This window comes from Pecten maximus, chromosome 9 (assembly GCF_902652985.1).
Source record: "Pecten maximus chromosome 9, xPecMax1.1, whole genome shotgun sequence".
In the NCBI taxonomy this organism is placed as follows: Eukaryota; Metazoa; Mollusca; class Bivalvia; order Pectinida; family Pectinidae; genus Pecten; species Pecten maximus.
In genome coordinates this window covers 31,473,052-31,500,576 of record NC_047023.1, presented here as the reverse complement: position 1 = coordinate 31,500,576, position 27,525 = coordinate 31,473,052, and the positions used below count along the sequence as shown (strand labels likewise).

Sequence of the window (27,525 nt, the reverse complement as noted above, 5' to 3'; positions counted from 1 at the left end):
TCTTATACACCATCTCATATTAGCATTATTATACCCCCGAAACCAAGTTAGGGGGGTATACTGTAATCAGGTTGTCTGTCCGTCCGGCCGGCCGGCCATCCCTCCATCCGTCCGGACAACTCCTCCTAAACCGATGGGCCGATTCCAATGAAACTTCACACAAATATTAATGATCATGTGTAGTTGTGCATGCCAGTTTCTTTTTCTCAAAATTATGGTTGCTATGGCAACTGGTCACCATAAACAGGTTTTCCGCTAAGAACCATAACTTTAAGTTTGTCCGGACAACTCATCCTAAACCGATGGGCCGATTCCAATGAAACTTCACACAAATATTAATGATCAAGTGTAGATGTGCATTCCACTTTCTTTTCCTCAAAATTATGGTTGCTATGGCAACTTGTCACTATAAACAGGTTTTCTGATAAGAACCATAACTTTAAGATTGTCCTGACAACTCCTAAACCAAAGGGCCGATTTCAATGAAACTTCACACAAATATAGAGGACCATGTGTAGATGTGCATCTTTTTCTCAAAATTATGGTTGCTACGGCAACTGGTCACTTTAAACAGGTTTTCCGATAAGAACCATAACTTTAAGTTTGTCTGGACAACTCCTCCTAAATATTAATGATCAAGTGTAGATGTGCATCTGACTTTATTTTTCTCAAAATTATGGTTGCTATAGTAACTGGTCACTGTAAACAGGGTTTTAATGTCCAGACAACTCTTCCAAAACTTGTGGACTGATTTGAACAAATTTCAGAAATATCGGCATGCACGGTTTTCTTAGTTAGCCTCTTATTACCATTGACTCATGCAGATTGCAGGGGTATTAGTCAGCCAGTCAGCCATCCTGGCGACAGTTCTAGTTTGGAATATGTTATCATCATTTTTACGTGAAATCTATCATCATTTCTGTGACTAATTTTCATCACTTTATGTAGAATTTATTTTCTTTTTTTGTACTTTGTCATCATTTTATGGGAGTTGTATCATCTGTTTTGCAGTCAGTGATTGAGAAGCTCATTGGCAGCAGCCATCACAAAATGTTTTTACTAAAATTTCAGAAGCTTGATAGGATATCAATTTCCCATTCCAAATCATACCCAAACACTAGATATTTTGAAAAATTCCAAATATTTCTGACACTCAATAGTCATTTTATCATATATCTATGCCTATAATGATTATATACTACGAGGGGTATAGGATGTATTTTTATGGACTTGGAAATCTTCGAAAAAACTTACAATGAGTTTTCAATTGATACATAAAAAAAAAAAAACAGCATGAAAAATTTGAAGAAAAAATAAGAATTCCTTGACTTTTAATAAATGTAAATAACAAATTGGAAGGGTAAACGTAACCACAAAAGTTTTTAATGTGTCCCAAATGAAAGGTAAAAAGAACTTATCCCTTTATAGTAAGGGGGGATAATGTAACTTTAAATTACAATGTATTCATGAGCACAGCCTAGCAGAGAGAAACAGTACGAAGGCAGTTAATCCAGTCTTTAAATTAACAGAAGAGAACTCAGTAAAGGGAGGTAATCCAGTCTATAAAATAACAGAAGAGAACTCAGTAAAGGGAGGTAATCCAGTCTATAAATTAACAGAAGATAATTCAGTAAAGGGAGATAATCCAGTCTATAAAATAACAGAAGATAATTCAGTAAAGGGAGATAATCCAATAGTTTCCTTTTGATTTTACCACCCTTCATTGATTATTGAGTGTGTTTATTGGAGCATTATATCCCTGTGTACTAACAGTTATATGTTTATCAATTATGTATGTGTGTTGGGCGCGTCCTATGTGGTATTGTAATTACTGTATAATAAGCTAGATGTATGTATCCATAGGCTGTCCACATTCCAGGCATCAATCAGGATTTACGCAGCTTTATACATTTTATTTCAGTTATTTACAACTAATAATAATTCAGATAAAGAGTAATATTTCAAATAAAGAGTAATACTTCAGATATAGCAAGTTTGAATGATTAATACGTATATCTTACATATATTAATTCATACATTTGTAAACCTGTACTACTTGGAAAAAGTTGTATAAGAATTTCATTTGGACAAAAATGTATATAAAATTGGATTATCACTTATCAAAAATTGTGTATATGTATAATGAAATGATAATTCAGAAATCACAACTATCTGCAGATTGTGATGCATTTAATATGCCGCCATGGGAATGCTTAACTGGTCATCTAATAGGATCGTATTATAATAAACTTCCCAGGGGAGGTAGGCATTAGAAAGGGATTTAATGTTTAAGGGAGGTAGGCATTAGAAAGGGATTTATCTTCCCAGGGGAGGTAGGCATTAGAAAGGGATTCATCTTCCCAGGGGAGGTAGGCATTAGAAAGGGATTTAACTTCCCAGGGGAGGTAGGCATTAGAAAGGGATTTCACTTCCCAGGGGAGGTAGGCATTATAAAGGGATTTAACTTCCCAGGGGAGGTAGGCATTATAAAGGGATTCATCTTCCCAGGGGAGGTAGGCATTATAAAGGGATTTAACTTGTCAGGGGAGGTAGGCATTATAAAGGGATTCAACTTCCCATGGGAGGTAGGCATTAGAAAGGGATTCATCTTCCCATGGGAGGTAGGCATTAGAAAGGGATTCATCTTCCCATGGGAGGTAGGCATTAGAAAGGGATTCATCTTCCCATGGGAGGTAGGCATTAGAAAGGGATTTAACTTGTCAGGGGAGGTAGGCATTAGAAAGGGATTCATCTTCCCAGTGGAGGTAGGCATTAGAAAGGGATTCAACTTCCCAGGGGAGGTAGGCATCAGAAAGGGATTCATCTTCCCAGGGGAGGTAGGCATTAGAAAGGGATTCAACTTCCCAGGGGAGGTAGGCATTATAAAGGGATTCATCTTCCCAGGGGAGGTAGGCATTAGAAAGGGATTCATCTTCCCAGGGGAGGTAGGCATTAGAAAGGGATTCAACTTCCCAGGGGAGGTAGGCATTAGAAAGGGATTCATCTTCCCAGGGGAGGTAGGCATTAGAAAGGGATTCAACTTCCCAGGGGAGGTAGGCATTAGAAAGGGATTAGTCCTCCCAGGGGAGGTAGGCATTAGAAAGGGATTTAATGTTTAAGGGAGGTAGGCATTAGAAAGGGATTTAACTTCCCAGGGGAGGTAGGCATTAGAAAGGGATTTAACTTCCCAGGGGAGGTAGGCATTATAAAGGGATTCAACTTCCCAGGGGAGGTAGGCATTAGAAAGGGATTTAACTTCCCAGGGGAGGTAGGCATTAGAAAGGGATTCATCTTCCCAGGGGAGGTAGGCATTAGAAAGGGATTTAACTTCCCAGGGGAGGTAGGCATTAGAAAGGGATTTCACTTCCCAGGGGAGGTAGGCATTAGAAAGGGATTTCACTTCCCAGGGGAGGTAGGCATTAGAAAGGGATTTCACTTCCCAGGGGAGGTAGGCATTAGAAAGGGATTCATCTTCCCAGGGGAGGTAGGCATTAGAAAGGGATTTCACTTCCCAGGGGAGGTAGGCATTAGAAAGGGATTTCACTTCCCATGGGAGGTAGGCATTAGAAAGGGATTAATCCTCCCAGGGGAGGTAGGCATTAGAAAGGGATTTGATGTTTAAGGGATAGGCTTATCAACTTGAGTTTCTATCTGTACAATGTCAGGAAAACAGTGTATATATCTGTCATAATTTGTTTGTATTGTATCTAAGTCCATGTCATATCCTCAATATAATTTTGATTGAAAAGAAGACAATGGCCTTAGTTCAATGTGAAAATTGTCACAAAATTGGATTCTACTGTTCCCTTGGGTTAATGAAATTGAGTTTTCTTAATTTCTATTCCTTTTATGTCTATTTAGCATTAGATAATTGTGGGCCGGACATTTATAAAGCTGGATCAATTTGACTGGTTTTCATTCCACTACTGGATTTATGGAGTTTGTTAATAGAGTCTGTTTTGAAGTTGTATTAAGGTCTTGGGTATCATTCCTACCAATTGAGTTTCGTCATTATTGCTGAATATTGGTTTCTCTTAGAAAAATATCTCCGACAGATTTCAGAAGAACACAATTTTGATAAACATGATTTATTTTGGTTACTAATGCCATCCTGAAATTATGAAGATTGTATCCATAGATATGACCAAAATTTCAAGAAGGTATTTTTGGAAGAATTCTATGGTGCAATTGTCTTGGCACCTCTTAATCAGTGCCGAGATAATTGTCTCATCAGATTTATAATGGTAAATTTGACTTAATTCAAAGTAAACTTAAGCATTGTAAGAAATTGACAAAGTTATCATGACAAGTCATTTAGTTATCATGATATTTTGAATTAATGATCATGATTAGCTGACTTAATGATCGTAATTAGCCGACTTAATGATCATGATTAGCTGACTTAATGATCATGATTAGCCGACTTAATGATCATGATTAGCTGACTTAATGATCATGATTAGTTGACTTAATGATCGTAATTAGCCGACTTAATGATCATGATATTTTGACTTTATGATCATGATTAGCTGACTTAATAATCATGATTAGCTGACTTATTGATCATCATTAGCTGACGTATTGATCACAATTAGGTGACTTACTGATCATGATATGGTGATTAGTCAACTGATCATGATATTGTAGTCTGTTAAATTAAATCATGATATTGTTGGTGAGATAATTAAATGGACTTCAGTTAATCGAAGGCAGGAATATAGCACAATAGAATTAACAATATTACAAGGATTTGTTTCAGTAAAAGATTATTTATAAAGAGCCTGACTTGATAATAGAGTTGCGGTGAGTTCCGGTGTCTGTAACTAAGGGAGATAATCCCCTGAGGATGTATAATGAGGGATATTGAGGACATATGTTACACAGAGTAAACAGGTCGGATAGAAAAGGAAGGATATGATTTACTCTTCCAGCGATCAACAAAAGGAACAGCGTGGCATTGATTGATGGTGTGTTGTGTATGGATGACACATAGCCATTGATTTCTAGATGCTACAGGTACAAATTAATGTGCTGTAGGCTGGAGTTGATTGCATATAGCTTCTTTTTTTTTTTTTTTTCTTTAAAGAAGTCTTTACTTACAAATAACCTTTTCTTCAAAAAAAACATTTTATTCCATTTTTCTGCAAGTGTTTTTAAATGAACAATTTGATCTATAGGAATGGTGAATTTGGGACAGGAGTTTAGGATAGTGAACTTCAATGGGATCAATTCAAAGTAAGACACAGCTGTACTGTAGGACTTGTATGATGATGTTAGCGAAAAGTCAAATTTTCAAGATCGTGACATAAATCACCCATAAGTTGTACATCATTGGCAGAAATATGATGACAGAAAATCTGTTCTGGCTTACCGATTATTCACAAAGATACCAGCATTTGTTTTTAACTCTGCAACTCATAAACCAGAAATATATTTGTATTCAGTAACTTAAACTGTTTCTGAGTGAAATAAATATTTCTGATTACATAACACATGCTGGCCTTATGAATTGTTCAGAAGTGTTATTGTTGTTAGACCAGCATGATTACAATAATCTCATTGTATTTTGTTATGTACCATTGTTTAAAGCCAACAGATTCTCAACTTTCCAGTTCTGTACTCTGTGGTATACCCTTCACAAATCTATAGAGGAAATCAATGGGTGATATGTAGATATAGTTATCAATTATGGACCTTGGTTGAGGTCAAAATGGTGTTATACCAACCTACAAGAATCAAATATTAAGTCCAAAGGTCAATACTTTAGATTCTAACCAGGTCGATATAAGACCATATATGAAATTTATCATGTTATTTACCTACAAAAAGTTTTTTTTTTAATTCTGTCCTGGATCCAATTATATGTCTAGGATTGTATAAGAAATCATCACTCTGTCACAATTTGAAAGCTACAGTGTCAGGTTTATTATCTGTAAACGTGCTGTTGTGAAAGGCTTGTGATTCTCATTATCCAAGTCTCTGGGGCACATCTATGACAATATACCTATTGGCAAATCATTCCAACGATTTCCATTTCATATGGACATTGGCAGTGTGGATCAACAATACTTGCCAACCAGACATTGTCCAAATATGCATTAGCCTACAGCCTAGGCTAGGAAATATTGATGACAAAATATTTTTAACATTGACTGACGACTTGTCAATAACTGTTCTGTTAGATACACAATGTTTATTATAAATTACATGTATATGTTCCTGAACCCAACACTATGCTTATACCTTATTTTTATGTATGTACGAACAGACTTAAATAAGTATGGAAATAGAGTGTGGCCAATCCAACAGGCTTATGGGAAAGTCGGCAGGATCAACAGGAAATACCAGCCCATTGACTTGCATGTAAATTGTGTGTAATTATGTATACATATGAGGTAACGAAGAGCGGGAAACCTGCATTGCTTAGATATCCCGCAAGTCAGAGTCCAGGCCATCAGGAAATATATTGGTTGGATGTCCAGAAGTCCAACAGTGTTCTAGTATCAACAGCTAATACATTCACAAACAGAAAATGGACTCTGTCATATATATGTATATATCTATTATTTTTCCCTTTAAAAAGTTATCAGTGTTTGAGATTGGTTTTGAAAATCATCAGCCCAGATTTGAATTATCCTGATAACACCTGTACTGAAAAAAATCGGGGATGAGTATCACCTCCAGGTATGGATGGATCAGTGCTGATTTTAACGAACAGAATCAAGGATAAGCATTACCTCCAAGGATGGATTAGTGCTGATTTTAAGGAACAGAATCAAGGATAAGCATTACCTCCAAGGATGGATTAGTGCTGATTTTAAGGAACAGAATCAAGGATAAGCATTACCTCCAAGGATGGATCAGTGCTGATGAATTCTTGTCTTGAAATATCACATACGACTTATTTAACAATAAATAATGCGACTATTGTAAGCTGTTGATAAGATACATTTGCTTCATTTGTAAGGAGCATGTAAAGGTTGTGTTGGAGATATATATTTATGCTAAATTCAACAAGAAGAAATTCTCAGAAAATCATGGAAAGAGGTAAAGAACATTGATTGGTGACATTAGAATCTAATGATCGTTTCCATGGAGATGTAAACTGTCTGACATTGACATGTATCACAGTTCCAATGAAAACATAACACTATTTAATCTATCTAATTCCAAAGTGTTTAAGCAGCAACAAGAGGTTTTTGCTTGGTACATCTGTTCTGTGAATTGAAAAACCGATAGATATCAACTGATACCTGCTTGAAACTCTTTTTACAATGGAGGTATGAAAGTGATGTATGACATGACTGTGGACTTTTTAGCACCCTGATATATGGGTATAATGGGGAGAAATTTGTGTAAGGCATGCGGATAGCCTCATTACCCTCGCCCCCTAGCAAGACATCCACAACAAGAATTAATCACCTTAGACGGTCGTTACATATATCTTCCAGGAGGAATTCTGTATTTTCAGGCTTTTAAGAAGTGTAGGGAATCATTAAATGTAACAATGCTTCAATATATCTTCCTTGAACATTCAAGATCATTTAGGTTTGTATTGAGATTTTAAACATAAATCAAAATTCAATTTACAATTTTTTCACTGCTTGTTTTATTTGTACATTTTTTTCATAGAAAAAGAAGAAAAGATTCTCGGTAGGCTAGAATAGTATTGTTGGATCTAAACCAAATAAGATAAATAAATATTATTAGTAGACACTGCATTAAATGCTGGGTAATTTTCAACATCACCCATTGACATTTTGAGTGTCAGGTTTACTAAAAAGTTTTATTTTAGATAAATATACTTTTTCTGGCTATAAAAGATAAATAACTTTGTTTTTGAGGTTTTAATTTTGCGGAATCAGACATGAAGCCAAATAGGGTCTGAATAGAAAGAACAATGAGAGCTTCGACTAACACATTTCCAACTTGAGAGCCAACTGGTAGAATGACATCAGTGTATGTAGAAATGTCAGATAGATTAAATTGGATGACCACTACCATTATCAAACCATTATCCAGCTAATCGCTGATGAGAAACATTACTTCCTATTACATATTCTAGTTAACATTCCTGGAATTATTCATGAGGTTTCTTCTTATGTGTTATTAACATTTTCCAACAATTGCCAAATTAAATAATCTGAGTCGTTTTGTAATATTTTCCCTCAATTTTGGTAGTTATATATTCATATTATGAAGTTGATAAGTAAATAAAAAATCATTCTGAATTTTTGTTTATAGATTTTTAACAGCAAAAGCAATCGTTATAAAATGTGTGTAACTATATATATATATACATATGTATATTAGATAATGGCAGACCGGCTGTTTCACCAGCTGTCGCCCTACAGTGGACGGCAAATATACTTTGTAACCAACACTCACCCACACACACCACTGGTCTAAACTACTGTTACATCGGAGAGATGGAGTGAAAATATTAGAATATATTCAAAAAGTTCTTATCCTCATTTTTGTCACTATTTTCATGGATTAGAAAAAATATTAAGTTTTCACTCCCAAAGAGTAGAAGATTGTAGAACTAGTTAGCATAAGTTTTAAAAGTGTTTATTGAAATTGATTTATGTTCAATTAGGATGGTGGCATTGTGAAAATGGATTTTTCTTGGAGGAGACTTTGTGTATGAGAAAACAACACTAAGGAAGAATCAATGTACATGTATTGGGATTTTAAAGGAAAAAACTGGAACATTACGTTACAGGCCACTTTGTTCATGAGAAACTGTTTGTGGAAACAAGTAGACCGGTGTGACAATAGTATACCCAGAATTCAATCTACGCTAGACTTCTGGAAATAACACACTGGCAGATTGCATTGTGTGAAATTCATACCTTTATTGTACAGCCATTTTGAAGGGAGTACATGTGTATGTACATTGAATCCGGAATTCTGGGTTTTCTTTCAAGATTTAAGCCTGTTAAAAACATTTTCTCAATAGCATTTCTAGTACTTTAAAGGGAGACATTGATGATGTGGAGATTTTAATGGATTCTATACTCCTTGCAAACATATCCATCGTTAGTACTGAAAATGTTTTATTTTCAAGGAAAATCAAGGGTATCACTATTCGAGTCATTTCATTAGAAGGATTTTGATCACAATACTTAGCCTTGAACATCTCTTTCAGTGATGTGCATAAATTGTCATTTGAAAATTGATAATTTCCATTCTAATAGAGACTGTGTGTTAGCAACACAAGGCCAAAGTCATTTGGTAAAAACAATATGAGGACACAATATGATGGAGGTGGAGATTTAGTGTGCTGGATAAGGAGATATTCTTGGAAACATCATTCTCCTGTTTTATTTCAGTTTTAGAAAATTTTAATTCATCATCTGAAAATAGCTTAAAATTTGAACTTTTTGACATTTCATGGGAAAATATTGTGAATGATCAAGAACTAATTAAGTAGCCGTCTTTTGGTAGTGTTGTGGAAAAAATCTCTTCTGACTAGCTCTAATGGAGGATACAGTGTGTTTACAGGGCAGTGTGTTTACAGGGCAACACTGGCAGTAAGCTGAGAATTTTCTCACAGGTTAAGGCAATTAATGACAGAATCTACAGTTTGTGGAAAAAACAAATTTTTGCCAGCTCTACTCTGTGACAGGAACTGCTGCTCGCCATTGTCCCTGTGAAAAGCATGTCAATACTGATTATATTAATAGCAATAAACAAACTTATTGATAGCATCATGTACTACCAGCAGTTTGAATACGGAAACAATGGATTTTCATTGACAGAACAACATTGAAACCATTCTGAATTGTGAGAGTTTCTAAAAGGACAGTTTGAACACAATAAAGGCCTATATTATTCTTAAGCAACAGAACCATGTGAAAACTGTTGACAACTATTCATATCTATGATGACACTCTATTTTAACACAACGTTCTGATGACCAGAAAGCAGTTATTTACAGTATGTGGATGGATTGGATTCAGGCTTGTATGAGTCAGTAATCTGTAATGTAAAGTGAGGTAATTGATGGTCGTTTGGAAAACACTGCCTCTACAAACAATTACGTCGGATATCAATATAATTGGAGTTGAAATAACCAAATAGAATTTAAATTACTTTGAAATAGACAAGTTTTCAATGAATGGGCTGTTAGAGACATGATATTGATGTGATGGTCCTCGTAGCTCTATTGGTCTGCAATGGATTGATTTAGAATTGACTGACATTCAAAATCCTGCATTTGGTTAAAGGCTTTGTTTTAACCATGGGAGGCCTTCTTGACAAGCTAACAAATTTTACAAGCAATGGAGAGGAGGCACGGAAAAACCACAAAGTTATTGACTACCAAGGGGACAATACTGAGATGGAGAGATGGCAAATTCCAACAGAGGGCGCATACTCCCGACCCTCATGGTCAAAGGTCATTCAGAACGGATTTGACCAGGCACAGAAAGCAGCAGGAAATACTGCAATGCCAATCAGGTTAAAAAATGGTAAACAAAGTAGGATTACACCAATAGTTGAGGAAACTTTACGAAGGACAAAAAACAAAGAAGTTGATCAATCATCAGACACTACAGAGAAATACGGGATTAATGAGTCATCAGTTTCTGAAGAGAACACAGAAATTGTTCAGTCATCAGTTGTTGAAGGAAGTGATCTTTCACAACCTGAGGATCCTATGATAGGTGAGGAGTGTGAGGTAGAGGATGTCACCGAGACAAAGGACGAAGATTTAGGTCTGCGCGGCCTTTACTGTGAGGACAGCATGGTTAACGAGACTAGTGACTGTCAGATACTGGATTATACGGTACAGGACGGAAATCACCAAGACTACTGTCAGGTAGAGTAGCATAAACAGTGTTTCATAAGAACTTAATTGACACTTAACTTATCATTCATTAAAAAGGTTGATCATTGGTATACTGAAAGTAGATTTATCATTCATTAAATAGATTAGGATCATTTAAATACTGATGATTAGAAATGCAATGAGAGATAGATATGATTTAGTATTGGTTTGACTATCCTCTGGCATGTGATGTTTGCCCTTGATATTATGCGACATACCATTTAAAGTGTGGTATATTATATCTAATACTGTATGGGTATAATACATTCGTAGTACATGACAGTTTTAATACTACCACAAGTGATATGTGGATAATACTACATGAAAGTAATACATATATCACTTAACTGAAGTAGAGAACACCAACAACTTAATCATAAAATAGTCCTTATGATAAGGGAATGAATGGATTGAGTTGCCTGATGACATGGGTTAACTTAGGGTTAACATCTGCCTCTGTGTCAGTTGATATCCAAAAGATGATCAGTATCAATTACAGAACTTGTTTTGTTGTTGTGTAAAATAGAAACATGTTGTGTAAGGTACACATATTTTTGTCAGGTGTCCTAATTACTGCATGTAATGCAATGAATTACTCATGATGTTGTTAGTCATTTGAACACTTGCTTGATGCTAAGATTTTTTGAACTAAAAGGAAGCAGGTTTTTAGCTCACCTGGTCTCAAGGACCTGTAGGCTGAATAATATGTCATGGCACTGTGTTTGTCACCCATCGTCTGTCTGTCATCTGTCCTGTCACCCATCGTCTGTCTGTCATCCGTCCTGTCACCCATCATCTGTCTGTCATCCGTCCTGTCACCCATTGTCTGTCTGTCATCCGTCCTGTCACCCATCGTCTGTCTGTCATCCTTCTCTCAACTTTTCCTTAAAATCATTACTAGTTATGTACGACTGAGTGGGTTTTGACCAAATTCTGTCTGAAGAACCCTTTGGTGGGCCAATGTCTGTTCATTTATTTAGTATTGAATCTGTATTGCTGTGTTGTATGTGCAGCCAGGAAAAATTGGCAGTGCACATACGAGATTAATGAAAAACATATACTTTGATTAGTGGAATGTGTCGGCCATAAATCTGTAAGTTTGTAATACTTCGTATCCCAAACAACAAACAGCCAAGTCCTAGATTTGTTAAAAACCTTGGTACCGTCACTGTATATTTATAGTGTAAGTGGCTGTTAAAGTGAAGGAACAAACCTGTTTATGGAATTTGCCTCTGTCCAGTTGGCATTCATATTGACTATGAATGCCAACTGAAAGCCGTTCAATGCTTATATTTACCATCTGCGATTTTTTATTTGTCGTGCGATTTTTTTTTTTGAAATTTTCAAATTCAAATTTCAGTTGGCAGTTCATAAGCTGGTGAACTCGCAACTGAATTGGTAGGGTTATATAGTGGCAGTGCCATACAATGGTAAATACATTTTATATTATAGTAAAATGGTTTATTGTAGATATCCCCTAGGTACTTTACACATGTCTCCAGAATGGGTAAAGAAACTTTGAAATTGACCTAAATGTATTGCAGTTTTAATATAGTCTAAAGTTCTTGGTCCATTTAGATATAAACTTGCTTTCTATATTTATAGAGGTAATAATGTAGATATGAGAATTAAAGCTCTTTCTATATTAAGACAATCTGGCTCAGTATGAGCCATTTTCCTATAGAGTCAATCTGGCTCAGTAGAGTCAATCTAGCTCAGTATGAACTCTTTCCGTATATAGTCAATCTAGTTATGAGACTAAGCTCTTTCTAAACTCTTGAGTGAGTCTGGCTTGGCAGTATGAACTCTTTCTGTATAGAGTCAATTTAGCTCAGTATAGACTCTTTCTTTATAGAGTTAATTTAGCTCAGTATGAACTCTTTCTTTATAGAGTTAATTTGGCTCAGTATAGACTCTTTTTGTATAGAGTCAATTTGGCTCCGTATGAACTCTTTTTTGTATAGAGTCAATTTAGCTCCGTATGAACTCTTTTTCGTATAGAGTCAATCTGGTTATGAGAATAAGCTCTTTCTGTATAGAGCCTATATCTTTGTTAGAATAACTCTAAATTTAAGTAATTAGGGAATAAAATCTTCATACATTTTGAGTCTAATTGGAAATTACCTTCCTTCAATTTATAGATTGTGTAACCATTTTGGAAAAAACAGCCGTATCTTCATCCCAGGACTAGACTAGCTGCCTGTTAAATGTTTCACAGACACAGTATCGTTGCTGTTTGTATTTAATGTTCCTTGGAATAGATCACTGTAGATCAGTTAACTTCTGTAGCTGTTTTTACTTTTCTTTTGATTTGTCAGAAAATTCCCATTTTTGAGACAAAATCAATTTCACAGGCTAAAAGTGAAACTTAGTACAGAGAACCATGGGAATAAGAATACAAGTTTGTAACTTTAAAACAAAAGAACAAAGAAATACATTTGGGGAAGTGTTATTGTCACAAAGAGATGTAGAGAAACAATGTTTTCAAGTGAAGACATTGACAGATTATCTTTGCCTGTTTTTCGGTAACATTTTTTTATATATTTTTTTCCCCCTCCAATTGTAAAGAAGCTGTATTCAAAGGATTGAAGACCTTTTGTTTGTGGAGTTGAGAATGAAGTGTATGGATTTGGTGTGGCTGTAATTTCACCTGCTACACATGTGATTACCCTACTCCTTTTAAGGGCATCATCATTTACTGGCTCGTTTGGGAGGACACATGACCTTTTAAGTCAAGGAATTTTCTCATTATGGCTCAACATGACTTGAGCAAACACTGATTTCGGATTGTCACTGGTGCCTGGGAATGACTATGATTAATTCTCGATGCTGAATAAATCACTGAGCTGCTAAATCAACGCTGGGCTGGGCTGATTATGAGTTACCTAGAATAGACGTAGTAAATAACTGAGCATTATATTCAATCATATTAATGACATGTTGGAGGCTTGAATCAAGTTCTGAAGTTGTAATTTATTCTTATCAACTAAATTCAAATACTGAATGTCAGATTATTGTTTTCAGACTCTGATATTTCAAAATTACTTCCTGTTATCAACAGTCAATAGCTTAGAGATAGCATCAGTGTCTGTATTTTCTTAATGATAAGATACTTTGAAGATTTTTTTTATCCCAAATAAAAAACATTTATGAATGAAAAATTTCACAGTTTAATCAGGGGAATGAGAAATTTGATTTTAATAAGGAAAATGAGAAAATTCCCATTTTGATGAGAAGAATAAGAAAGTTTCCTGTTTAATCAGCAGAATGAGAAATATTCTTTTTCAATCAGGAGATTAAGAAATTTTCTTTTTCAATCAGGAGAGCAAGAAATTGTCCTGTTTAATCAGGATCTGTGTTGATAGATTTTCCCCAGCTAATTATTTGTCTCAATGAAAGGTATACAGTGAATAACATGATTGTATCATTCATGCCTATAACACTCCAATTGCCTCCAGTAAAGCAGACGAAACCAGGTAAACTGTAATACAATAATATAGAGGTTTGTAATTATTTATACCTGTCGTCACATCTATAACAGTCTGTGATCCGAGGACTTTCGATCACCCAGATCATTCATGTCGACACCTGCTGGCCAGCAGCCATGCTTGTCATCTGGAAGGATAGATCAATTAACTCAAATATTAATGAGTTGAGTGATATTTAAATAATCTATAACAGAGAACTTCCTGAAAGCAGCATTTAACTTTGTAAACGAAAATACATTGTTATTCTATACGCTGTTCATATATCTAAATCTATATCCCAGCTTTCCAAGGAAATTGGTGTTTTAGTTCAATTCTATAATTGAATTCAAATTTACATCAGCATTGTCTTATTTAGGTACCTGACAACATAATAAAGTTAATGATATTGCTGCTACAGATGTTCTTCCATCAGCAAACATACAAAACCTCAACCAGCAGGATACAAAATGTCTGTTAGCAGGCTAACACAACTGATATGAGTGAGCACAAAACCTCCACCAGTAGACATACAAAACCTCCACCAGTAGACATACAAAACCTCCACCAGTAGGCATACAAAACCTCCACCAGTAGGCATACAAAACCTCCACCAGTAGACATACAATACCTCCACCAGTAGGCATACAAAACCTCCACCAGTAGACATACAATACCTCCACCAGTAGGCATACAATACCTCCACCAGTAGACATACAAAACCTCCACCAGTAGACATACAAAACCTCCGCCAGTAGACATACAAAACCTCCACCAGTAGGCAAACAAAACTTCTATTAGCAGGCATACAAAACTTCTATTGGCAGGCATGCAAAACTTCTATTAGCAGGCATACAAAACTTCTATTGGCAGGCATACAAAACTTCTATTGGCAGGTGTACAAAACTTCTATTAGCAGGAATACAAAACTTCTATTGGCAGATGTACAAAACTTCTATTAGAAGGCATACAAAACCTCCACCAGTAGACATACAAAAACCTCCAACAGCAGGCATACAAAACCTTCACCAGTAGACATACAAAACCTCCACCAGTAGACATACAAAACCTCCACCAGTAGACATACAAAACCTTCACCGGTAGAAAAACAAAACCTTCACCAGTAGACATACAAAACCTCCACCAGTAGACATACAAAACCTTCACCAGCAGGCATACAAAACCTTCACCAGTAGACATACAAAACCTTCACCAGTAGACACACAAAACCTCCACCAGTAGGCATACAAAACCTCCACCAGCAGGCAAACAAAACCTCCACCAGTAGGCATACAAAACCTCCACCAGTAGACATACAAAACCTTCACCAGTAGACATACAAAACCTCCATCAGCATGCATACAAAACCTCCACCAGTAGACATACAAAACATCCACCAGTAGGCTTACAAAACCTCCACCAGAAAGCATACAAAACCTCCACTAGTAGCCATACAAAACCTCCACCAGTAGACATACAAAACATCCACCAGAAAGCATACAAAACCTACACCAGCAGGCAAACAAAACCTCCACCAGAAAGCATACAAAACCTCCACCAGTAGACATACAAAACCTCCACCAGTAGGCATACAAAACCTCCACCAGAAAGCATACAAAACCTCCACCAGCAGGCAAACAAAACCTCCACAGGAAAGTATAGAAAACCTCCGCCAGAAAGCATACAAAACCACCACTAGAAAGCATACAAAACCTCCACCAGTAGACATACAAAACCTCCACCAGTAGGCATACAAAACCTTCACCAGTAGACATACAAAACCTCCACCAGTAGCCATACAAAACCTCCACCAGTAGACATACAAAACCTCCACCAGTAGACATACAAAACCTCCACCAGTAGACATACAAAACCTTCACCAGTAGACATACAAAACCTCCACCAGTAGGCATACAAAACCTCCACCAGTAGACATACAAAACCTCCACCAGTAGGCATACAAAACATCCACCAGCAAGCATACAAAACCTCCACCAGAAAGCATACAAAACCTCCACCAGTAGACATACAAAACCTTCACCAGTAGACATACAAAACCTCCACCAGCATGCATACAAAACCTCCACCAGTAGACATACAAAACATCCACCAGTAGGCATACAAAACATCCACCAGTAGGCATACAAAACCTCCACCAGAAAGCATACAAAACCTCCACCAGTAGCCATACAAAAACCTCCACCAGCAGGCATACAAAACCTTCACCAGTAGACATACAAAACCTCCACCAGTAGACATACAAAACCTCCACCAGTAGACATACAAAACCTTCACCAGTAGACAAACAAAACCTTCACCAGTAGACATACAAAACCTCCACCAGTAGACATACAAAACCTTCACCAGCAGGCATACAAAACCTTCACCAGTAGACATACAAAACCTTCACCAGTAGACATACAAAACCTCCACCAGTAGACATACAAAACCTCCACCAGTAGACATACAAAACCTCCACCAGTAGGCATACAAAACCTCCACCAGCAGGCAAACAAAACCTCCACCAGTAGGCATACAAAACCTCCACCAGAAAGCATACAAAACCTCCACCAGTAGACATACAAAACCTTCACCAGTAGACATACAAAACCTCCACCAGCATGCATACAAAACCTCCACCAGTAGACATACAAAACATCCACCAGTAGGCATACAAAACATCCACCAGTAGGCATTCAAAACCTCCACCAGAAAGCATACAAAACCTCCACCAGTAGACATACAAAACATCAACCAGTAGACATACAAAACATCCACCAGAAAGCATACAAAACCTCCACCAGCAGGCAAACAAAACCTCCACCAGAAAGCATACAAAACCTCCACCAGTAGACATACAAAACCTCCACCAGTAGGCATACAAAACCTACACCAGAAAGCATACAAAACCTCCACCAGCAGGCAAACAAAACCTCCACCAGAAAGCATAGAAAACCTCCACCAGAAAGCATACAAAACCTCCACTAGAAAGCATACAAAACCTCCACCAGTAGACATACAAAACCTCCACCAGTAGGCATACAAAACCTTCACCAGTAGACATACAAAACCTCCACCAGTAGGCATACAAAACCTCCACCAGTAGACATACAAAACCTCCACCAGTAGACATACAAAACCTCCACCAGTAGACATACAAAACCTCCACCAGTAGGCATACAAAACATCCACCAGCAAGCATACAAAACCTCCACCAGAAAGCATACAAAACCTCCACCAGTAGACATACAAAACCTTCACCAGTAGACATACAAAACCTCCACCAGCATGCATACAAAACCTCCACCAGTAGACATACAAAACATCCACCAGTAGGCATACAAAACATCCACCAGTAGGCATACAAAACCTCCACCAGAAAGCATACAAAAACTTCTATTTGCAGGCAAACAAAATTTTTCTATTTGCACGCATACAAAACCTCCACCAGTAGGCATACAAAACTTCTATTAGCAGGCATACAAAACTTCTATTGGCAGGCATACAAAACTTCTGTTAGCAGGCATACAAAGTTTGTCTATTTGCATGCAGGCATACAAAACCTCTATTAGCAGGCATACAAAACCTTTATCAGTTTGTATACAAAACTTTTATAAGCATGCATACAAAATGTTTATTAGCAGGCATACAAAACATTTATAAGTAGGCATACAAAAACGTTTATTCGCAGGCATACAAAACTTCTATTAGCAGGCAAACAAAACATCTTTTAGCAGGCAAACAAACTTCTATTAGCAGGCATACAAAAGTTCTATTGGCAGCCATACATGTGTCCTTTAATGACTTGTCAATTTATTGTCAGATTATATCTAATTATTCATCTGGGTGTGACAGGTATTTACTAAGTGACATACAGTATAAGTGGATTTTGAAATGGTAACTTAAATAATGATACACATAAAAGCATTGGAAAACTGCTCTGTGAATTCAGCGAGAAACATTAAAAGTTTTTTGTGAAATTCAGGAATAGATATTGAACATATGCTTGTTTTAAAAATGTATTTTTTAACTAATTTTGACATTACCATTGCCTTACTAATGTTACTGCAGTAAACTCTCTCAGTCTCAATTGAAAAATAGCATAGGAAGTTGGCTAAAACACACCCAAAAATTTTGTTAGTTGTTAGATGCTGTGTATATGGGAATAATGACAGCTCCCTCAAAGAAAGGCTTATAGCCATTGGTGTAGGGACATACGAGTTGTTCCTAGCTGCTGTCAAATAGTCGGGTCTAAAGTACAATTACGTATCGCTAAGAAAGTGAAGAGGAAGCCAGGCAAAGTTGTCAGGGATAGCCAAGGAACACTTTAGGGCATTCCCTGATGGCAGTCATATCCGCAAATCACTCATTAAGTTAGGGTAGATTTGATAAATGGGAAATCTTTTATTTCATTTGTATAACAAAAATTAGAACGGTATAAAAATTTGTACTTTTGGTTGGCTGACTAGTCAAGGTAATTTACGTGAATTGTATACTGTTGTCCTGAGTTAATGCCCAAGTGGTGTCTATATTTAATTGGGGCCTGGAATCACGGGGGATCTGTAGTTATCACGGTGTCCACCTGTCTGTCTGTCTGTCAACACATTTGCTTCCGAGGATTATCTTGGAATCAAGGAAGCCAAACTTTCTGAAACTTAACATGGTGTTACATTGTGATGTGGGATGTAAAGAGATCCTAAGGTTAAGGTCAATGTTTCTACAAATAGAACCAGAAATGTGAGATTAATCTCATCTAAGGCCCATACAGAAGGCCAAACTTTGTGAAATTCTGCATGATAAAACGCTTGCGATATACAGATACAGTGTACCCTCGACCTATCGCCACCCGAATCTACCGCCACCCTGGCATACCGCCACCTACACCCCTAGAACGGATTTCCCTTCTATATAATTCCCTCGTTAAGTTCGCCACCCTCGCATACCGCCATCCGCCACGTTCATAACAATACAAACGTCCCGAATCCCTATATATTACCCTCGACGATATCGCCATCGTGGTTCGTTTTTTCTGCGATGGAGGAACTCTTTAGTGTTCTATTTATAGAATTAAGGTATTTCATTTTTCACAGGTAACTTAGTTATACGCTTGAATGAGTTTCTATCGCTCAGGTAGATATATGTATCAATGTTTATATATGTGACATCTACACACAGGTATGGTTTGATTTGTAATAATGCATGACTGATTTTCTGCTCCGAGACGAAAGCGTGTTCTTCTTGATCATGGTCAGAAGGGTTTGATAATTAAATTTGCGAGTGAAAACCCAAAAGTTTCACACCAACAGGTTGTCAATCATTTCTCAACTTTGTCGGATTTACCAATTAAAAGACGAACTGTTGGTGACATATTGGCGAACAAAAACGTTGGTACAACATTATCTTTTACTGTTGTAATTTTCATGATTCGATACGAACCTTTATTGCATACAGTCTACCCTCGTTATATCGCCACATTTCGTCCGTGTCAATTATGGCGGTATAACGAGGGTAGACTGTATGCAATAAAGGTTTAAAATATTTCTAGGGTCAAGGTCACTAAATTGTTACATTTGCGTGGATATTCTTCAATGTTAATGGGTGAAAGGCTTCACTTTATCCCTCAATCAACTTCTCTCACCATAATTATAATATTGAATTATTGCATATGTTGTTATTGGTATATATTTGCAGTTATATAAGTATTCATGTAAGGTCACATTGCAATTCATTTTTGTTTAGAGTTGGACACGCTGCTTCACTGACGTGTCGGTATTCTAGTAATGTAAGGTATGTGGTCAGTTTATACCACATTTTATACAAGGTTTATATAAGGTTTTATAGATCTCAAGGTTCTTGAAAAAGTGTCCTTATTTTGTTATTGATAGCAATAAATATTTAGTGATTTTGTTATTAAATATGAGTTGGGCCGCCGCATATGACCTTTGTGTTATGGAGTTCTGATCCAATCAACATATGTTGGTAATGTATAGTGCCATTTGAAATTTAAGTGCTTCATGTGAACCGAAATACAATCTTCTCTTTATTTCTCTGGAGAGTCTCTGAAAGTTCTATAAATGTCAAGGTCAAAAAGGATCCATCAAAACACTGCTAGTATAGAACAGACAGTTTATTGACAGGTCTATAGTAAGGTAGTCATTCTGTCATAAGGTTGTCGGGAACAAATCCTTATCCTGAGGGAGCTAATCACAGTTTACTGAAGGACATTGCATCCTTAGGACGCATACTTTACAGTATTGTCAATTGTCTTTCCTCTAACCGCTAATGTTACAATGCTAGGAAATATTCCATCTGATAACAGTATTGTCAATTGTCTGTCCTCTAACCGCTAATGTCACAACACTAGGAAATATTCCGTCTCTTAACAGTATTTTAATTGTCTGCCCTCTTACTACTACTATAAGTGCACTGATTATGCCTCGATGCGGTTAAACACTATCTCGTAAACAAAAATTTCAATTTCAAGTCGGTAGGGCCAAGTTAATGGAGATGTTCTACAGTATGATAAGGAACTCATCAATGCATAACAGAACTTCACGGCTCTTTACATCTCCAGCAAAACATCCTGAGAAATTGATTTTTTGGTCCATAACATATTCATCTGTTGTTCTGCGGAGATAAAATTTTTGCAAGGAAAGACATTCTTCAGCTAGTGTATTCAACATCAATCATCGCAGAATAGACTAAACGTTAAATGGTTCTTATATTACTATTCATGTGTAACTTGATTTTTGCAGGATAAAAAAAGAAATGTTTATATTATGTTTAAGTTGACAATGTTTGCCAGCAGTCATACAGTGCTACTCGTGTGTTGCTTAGAACATTGTGATATTTCAATTCAAACTTTATCAATGAAAATCAATGTCGTATTAGGATGGAATCAGCGAAAGGTGTTGTTGCATGGTTTCTTCTAACTTTGTCACAGTGTTGTATAGGTGTCCATTTTGGATCAATATACATCGGATGTAGACAAATATCTAGTGCTCTCTCAAGAAGAGTCTTGATTTTCACAGGACATTCTCATATTGATGGATGTGGTTTTTATCTCTTTTTAAAGCTTCTATCGGATACATTTAGCAGTGGATAGACCATGTCTTCCTATAGTAGGAAGAAATATTTTCAAGAAAACAGTTGTTATACTTTGGATTAATGTATTCCAAACAGAAATCCTATTATGTTTCTGAGTGAACAGGTGTTTCTGGAGTGAGGAAAGGTGATCTATAATTTTTTCTTATGTATGTGAATTTTTACTTAACACAGAGCTCAAATTTATTCTTTGATTTTTTTTGTAATTTCATTGATTTTCTTCCTCAGTGGATGTGCATATTCCTACTTATTTTAATGGGTATATGATATATATCGCTTCCAATTTTGTTTGAATGATTTTCAAATTTTTTTTCTGAATTCCACAGGAGATATAGTATTTTCTTAATACCACAAGGGTTGTCATATTTTCATAATTCTCCATAAGATGTCGTATTTTCATAAAATTATTTCTACTATTTAAGGATATGTCTAGAGAAAAGGTATTAAAAGAATTTTATAAAAGTATGACCAAATCCATATTGGGATCCAAACTTTGGGCAAATAGAAGTTTTAATTCTAAAGACTACAAACATTAATGGCTTATGGTTCTCCCGAGAGGTTTGACCTGGTCAAAATGCACCATGTGGCTATTTGTCGACGGAAAAGTGAAAATGACAAAAGTGAAGCAGGAGCGAGGTCGAGACATTATGTGCTTCCAAGTGATAACAGCTTGGATCAAAATTCAAGATTTTTCAGACGTAATTCAACTGTAATAAATCCATCAGACATTAAATTACTTGAAAAGAGAACTTGGAAGCATACGGCAGATACTGCCTACTCTGTTCCGTCTTGGATGACATTGTATCGAAGCTCTCTGATGAGGACAATGACGATCCCTAGGGCAAAAAACCTTTCCCAGGAGAGGGGTGTGTCACTGAGCATGTCTTATCCACAGGTAAAACTACTATCTTACCATCTAACCCATTCTATCTCCTCGTCAGCTTTACAGTTATCAGCATAAAACTAAATAACATGTTAATTCAATGTCTTACACTAGCAGCCTATACTTATTAGTGCATATTTTGCAATACCATTACAGGCATCTGGCGTACAGCCATCAACAATTGACTTCTTTGTCTTAACCACTGATAAGAAGTTAACCAAATTTGGTAGGAAACATCCCTATGTGGCTGGGATTCAAATTTGTACAAAGTATTTAAAACAGAAATAGGCCCTGGGGTCTTTTCCCACTCCTAGGGACTCAGTTTCTTGGTTATATATTTGAAATTGTTGAGATACCTACCTCATTACAATATATAGCATTGCTAGGCATCAAGAGATAAATGCAGTCATGTTGTAAAAATAGGCCCTAGGGTCTTTCCCCAACCCCCTAGGGACTTTGTCTCCATGTTATATTTTTGAAGTAGTTGAGATACTCACCCAATCATCATATAGAATATTGTAAGACATCAACAAATAAAGCTTTTATTGAATCGAACGTGAACATTATTTTGACGTTTGGTTAATTCAACCAGGTGCGCGATACAGGCCCTCTGCGCCTCTTGTATTTGTTGAACACCCAACCCGCCAATGTCCCTGTTGAACCTGACAATCCTTCACCCCAACCATCCACCCACCATTGTCAACAAGAGAGTACTTAATTCCTGTGTCGCACTTATAAACTAAATGGTAGCTATCTGTGTATAGAAGCATCTGCACTTGTGTTATATAATAGGATTGCTGACAAAGAATGTGATCAGAACTAATGAAAAGACTTAGTTCATATGATAAGAGGATTGTGTGACCTACATCTTAGTTTGGATAATTTAATCAACTCTTTTCTTGATGGTTCTCCGTGTGATGGTACAACAACTTAGTAAGTAAGTACAAATGTATAGCGTATTATGACTTGAGCAAGTCTACTAGAGATATAAGGGTTAGGAGGAGTATATTATAGCAAGTTTCTGTTTTACAGAATTGTATAAAACTGGTGGAAATACAAAGGAGAAGAATGGAGTACTTTAGTTAGATATTCCCTACTTCCATGAGTATACTGTACATATCCTGGCTCTGTCATCACTATATAAATACTGTATATAAGTAAAACTGTTTTCTTGAATGCATGTAACTCAGTTTTGGACTTTGCAAGTTTGCATGAAGTCCTGTGTGACCAATTTATAAATCCAAATGTGGGTTAGAAGCTTGTACATGTCTCTCCTGTGATCTGTTCCACAGGCATACATCACTCAGCCGACCTGTGGTGATGTACAAATCTCCACCTGTATTCTGTACCATAGACCTACATCACTAAACTGTACAAATATATCTCTGTATTCTGTACCAAAGACCTACATCACTAAACTGTACAAATCTCCACCTGTATTCTGTACCAAAGACCTACATCACTAAACTGTACAAATATTCCCCTGTGTTCTGTACCAAAGACCTACATCACTAAACTGTACAAATATATCTCTGTATTCTGTACCAAAGACCTACATCACTAAACTGTACAAATCTCCACCTGTATTCTGTACCAAAGACCTACATCACTAAACTGTACAAATCTCCACCTGTATTCTGTACCAAAGACCTACATCACTAAACTGTACAAATCTCCACCTGTATTCTGTACCAAAGACCTACATCACTAAACTGTACAAATCTCCACCTGTATTCTGTACCAAAGACCTACATCACTAAACTGTACAAATATTCCCCTGTGTTCTGTACCAAAGACCTACATCACTAAACTGTACAAATATTCCCCTGTATTCTGTACCAAAGACCTACATCACTAAACTGTACAAATCTCCACCTGTATTCTGTACCAAAGACCTACATCACTAAACTGTACAAATATCCCTCTGTGTTCTGTACCAAAGATCTACATCACTAAACTGTACAAATATCCCTCTGTATTCTGTACCAAAGACCTACATCACTAAACTGTACAAATATTCCCCTGTGTTCTCTACCAAAAACCTACATCACTAAACTGTACAAATCTCCACCTGTATTCTGTACCATAGACCTACATCACTAAACTGTACAAATCTCCACCTGTATTCTGTACCAAAGACCTACATCACTAAACTGTACAAATATCCCTCTGTGTTCTGTACCAAAGATCTACATCACTAAACTGTACAAATATCCCTCTGTATTCTGTACCAAAGACCTACATCACTAAACTGTACAAATATTCCCCTGTGTTCTCTACCAAAAACCTACATCACTAAACTGTACAAATCTCCACCTGTATTCTGTACCATAGACCTACATCACTAAACTGTACAAATCTCCACCTGTATTCTGTACCAAAGACCTACATCACTAAACTGTACAAATATCCCTCTGTGTTCTGTACCAAAGATCTACATCACTAAACTGTACAAATATCCCTCTGTATTCTGTACCAAAGACCTACATCACTAAACTGTACAAATATTCCCCTGTGTTCTCTACCAAAAACCTACATCACTAAACTGTACAAATCTCCCCTTGTGTTCTCTACCAAATACCTATGCCATTATAAAGTCAGCTTCTCATCAGTTCTTATAACCAAAGGCCCCTTGTCACCATCAAGTGTGCAACTCCGCCTCCCATCCAAAAGGCCTGTGTTATTTTTAAGTGTACAAATTCTCCTCCCACCTCTTTGTTTTGAACCAAAAGCCTGTGTGACTAAGTTGTTGACCAATTTAAGCCCTGTCCAGTTAGGATAAGAATATGACTGACACTAATGGAACTAAGGGTCATTATATTCCAATAGATAGGATAAATAAACAAAACTTTAAAACTAGCACACCTTGTGTGACGACAAGCAATACAGGAAAAGGTTCTAGTTGTCCAGAGATCTACCTAGATGTGGAGAGTGTAGGCCACTGTCTCATGGCTTTACATGCTGTGTTTACAGTTAAGTATTTCTAAAATATAAAATCCTTTCTAATTTGAGATTTGAATGGCAGCTACTGACTGGCCTGTTTGGATAAAGGTGGATTTTAAGGGGACTATCTGATATGACATCTGTTAAAAATAGTAGGACCTACAGCTTCCGTGTTTAGTGTACTGTCTAGACTGGTAGTTTTACGTTTCAATTCCTCTGGTTAATAATTAAATGTTTGTTACGTGTTAACACAGCTTTTCACTACTGGCAATGTTTACTACATTGATACAGTATTTATAATAGCAGTTTGGTTAAAAGTGGACAGCCTTTTTGCAGTTGAGAACTACAGTTTTATTGTAATTTATCAGGTTGATTGATTACAGCTTGCAGTACTGTTGTTCATTATTTGGTAAAGCTTAGCTCTTAAGCATTTCTGCATTATTATTCATGTTAAAAAAAATGAGGTAAAAAGCTTGTTGTAAATGTAAACTTCAGGAAAAATATTTACATTGATTTGTCCACCTCAGTTGTCTTTTGTTGATCAGCCAATGCTTTCTATATATACAGGTAGACTTACACTTTCAAAATCACTGAGGCGCTTAGTGTATTCCCAAGTATATATTCTGAACCACAGTATAGTGGCGGCCAATTTTTGCTATTGTCCAACATCCAACACATAGGTATATCTACCTATAGGTATGTAATTGGAACAGTTTAAATTACTTCAAGCCTTGTCAAGTGACCCTGGGCCTGTTTTCAGGGATGTCCCTGGGATGACAGGTGTAGTGTCGACAGGAAAAAGCTCCAAGTTTATTGGATTTCAGGTAACGACTGCCAGGATAACATTATATAGTTTATAGCCAGACTCTGCTGTATAGTAGTGTGTTAGAATCTATACTTTACAATGTTGTGTTAGAATCTATACTTTACAATGTTGTCATTCCTTGTGACCAATGCATACAATTATACTTATTACTTCTTGTTGTGGTCTGTTTGAATGATTTGAGATGTGACTTGTAAACTTGGTGTTTTACTGACAGTATATTATGTGGTTTGTAAGCATTGAAGTTTTGCAGGTCAACACATTATATTCAGTTATTGCAATTCCTGCCATTTCTTAGCTGCTTGATTCTGCCAATTTTCCCTTTGGGGCATATTGTTTGCAGTAACATGTCACTAAGCTAACACAGAGGATCCTATTGGAGGATTTGAATGAGTCCCATATTTGGTCAATGTTCTTGATATGTAGAATTAGATTGTCTGGAATATATGAGATTCGCAAGGCACCAGTGGGATAGAAAATCTATTTGTAACATCGATGCCATGAAGAGGTCCAATAGTATTATGTTGTTACACCAACAATGTGTGATGTGGGGGCCATGGAGAGGTCCATGTAGTATTATGTTGTTACACCAACAATGTGTGATGTGGAGGCCATGGAGAGGTCCATGTAGTATTATGTTGTTACACCAACAATGTGTGATGTGGAGGCCATGGAGAGGTCCGTGTAGTATTATGTTGTTACACCAACAATGTGTGATGTGGGGACCATGGAGAGGTCCGTGTAGGTGTGACGTGGAGGCCATGGAGAGGTCCGTGTAGTATTATGTTGTTACACCAACAATGTGTGATGTGGAGGCCATGGAGAGGTCCGTGTAGGTGTGATGTGGGGGCCATGGAGAGGTCCGTGTAGGTGTGATGTGGGGACCATAGAGAGGTCCGTGTAGTATTATGTTGTTACACCAACAGTGTGTGATGTGGGGGCCATGGAGAGGTCCGTGTAGTATTATGTTGTTACACCAACAATTTGTGATGTGGGGGCCATGGAGGGGTCCATGTAGTATTATGTTGTTACACCAACAATGTGTGATGTGGGGGCCATGGAGGGGTCCATGTAGTATTATGTTGTTACACCAACAATGTGGGATGTGGGGACCATGGAGAGGTCCGTGTAGTATTATGTTGTTACACCAACAATGTGTGATGTGGAGGCCATGGAGAGGTCCGTGTAGGTGTGATGTGGGGGCCATGGAGAGGTCCGTGTAGTATTATGTTGTTACACCAACAATGTGTGATGTGGGGGCCATGGAGAGGTCCATGTATGTGTGATGTGGGGGCCATGGAGAGGTCCGTGTAGTATTATGTTGTTACACCAACAATGTGTGATGTGGGGGCCATGGAGAGGTCCATGTATGTGTGATGTGGGGGCCATGGAGAGGTCCGTGTAGTATTATGTTGTTACACCAACAATGTGTGATGTGGAGGCCATGGAGAGGTCCATGTATGTGTGATGTGGG

General features: G+C 37.0%; 1 protein-coding gene across 1 annotated transcript in view; it reads left to right on the top strand.

Annotated features, from left to right (window-relative positions):
- LOC117335123 (protein unc-13 homolog A-like) overlaps nt 1-27,525 on the top strand; it is a 179,480-nt gene that overhangs the window by 72,868 nt on the left and 79,087 nt on the right.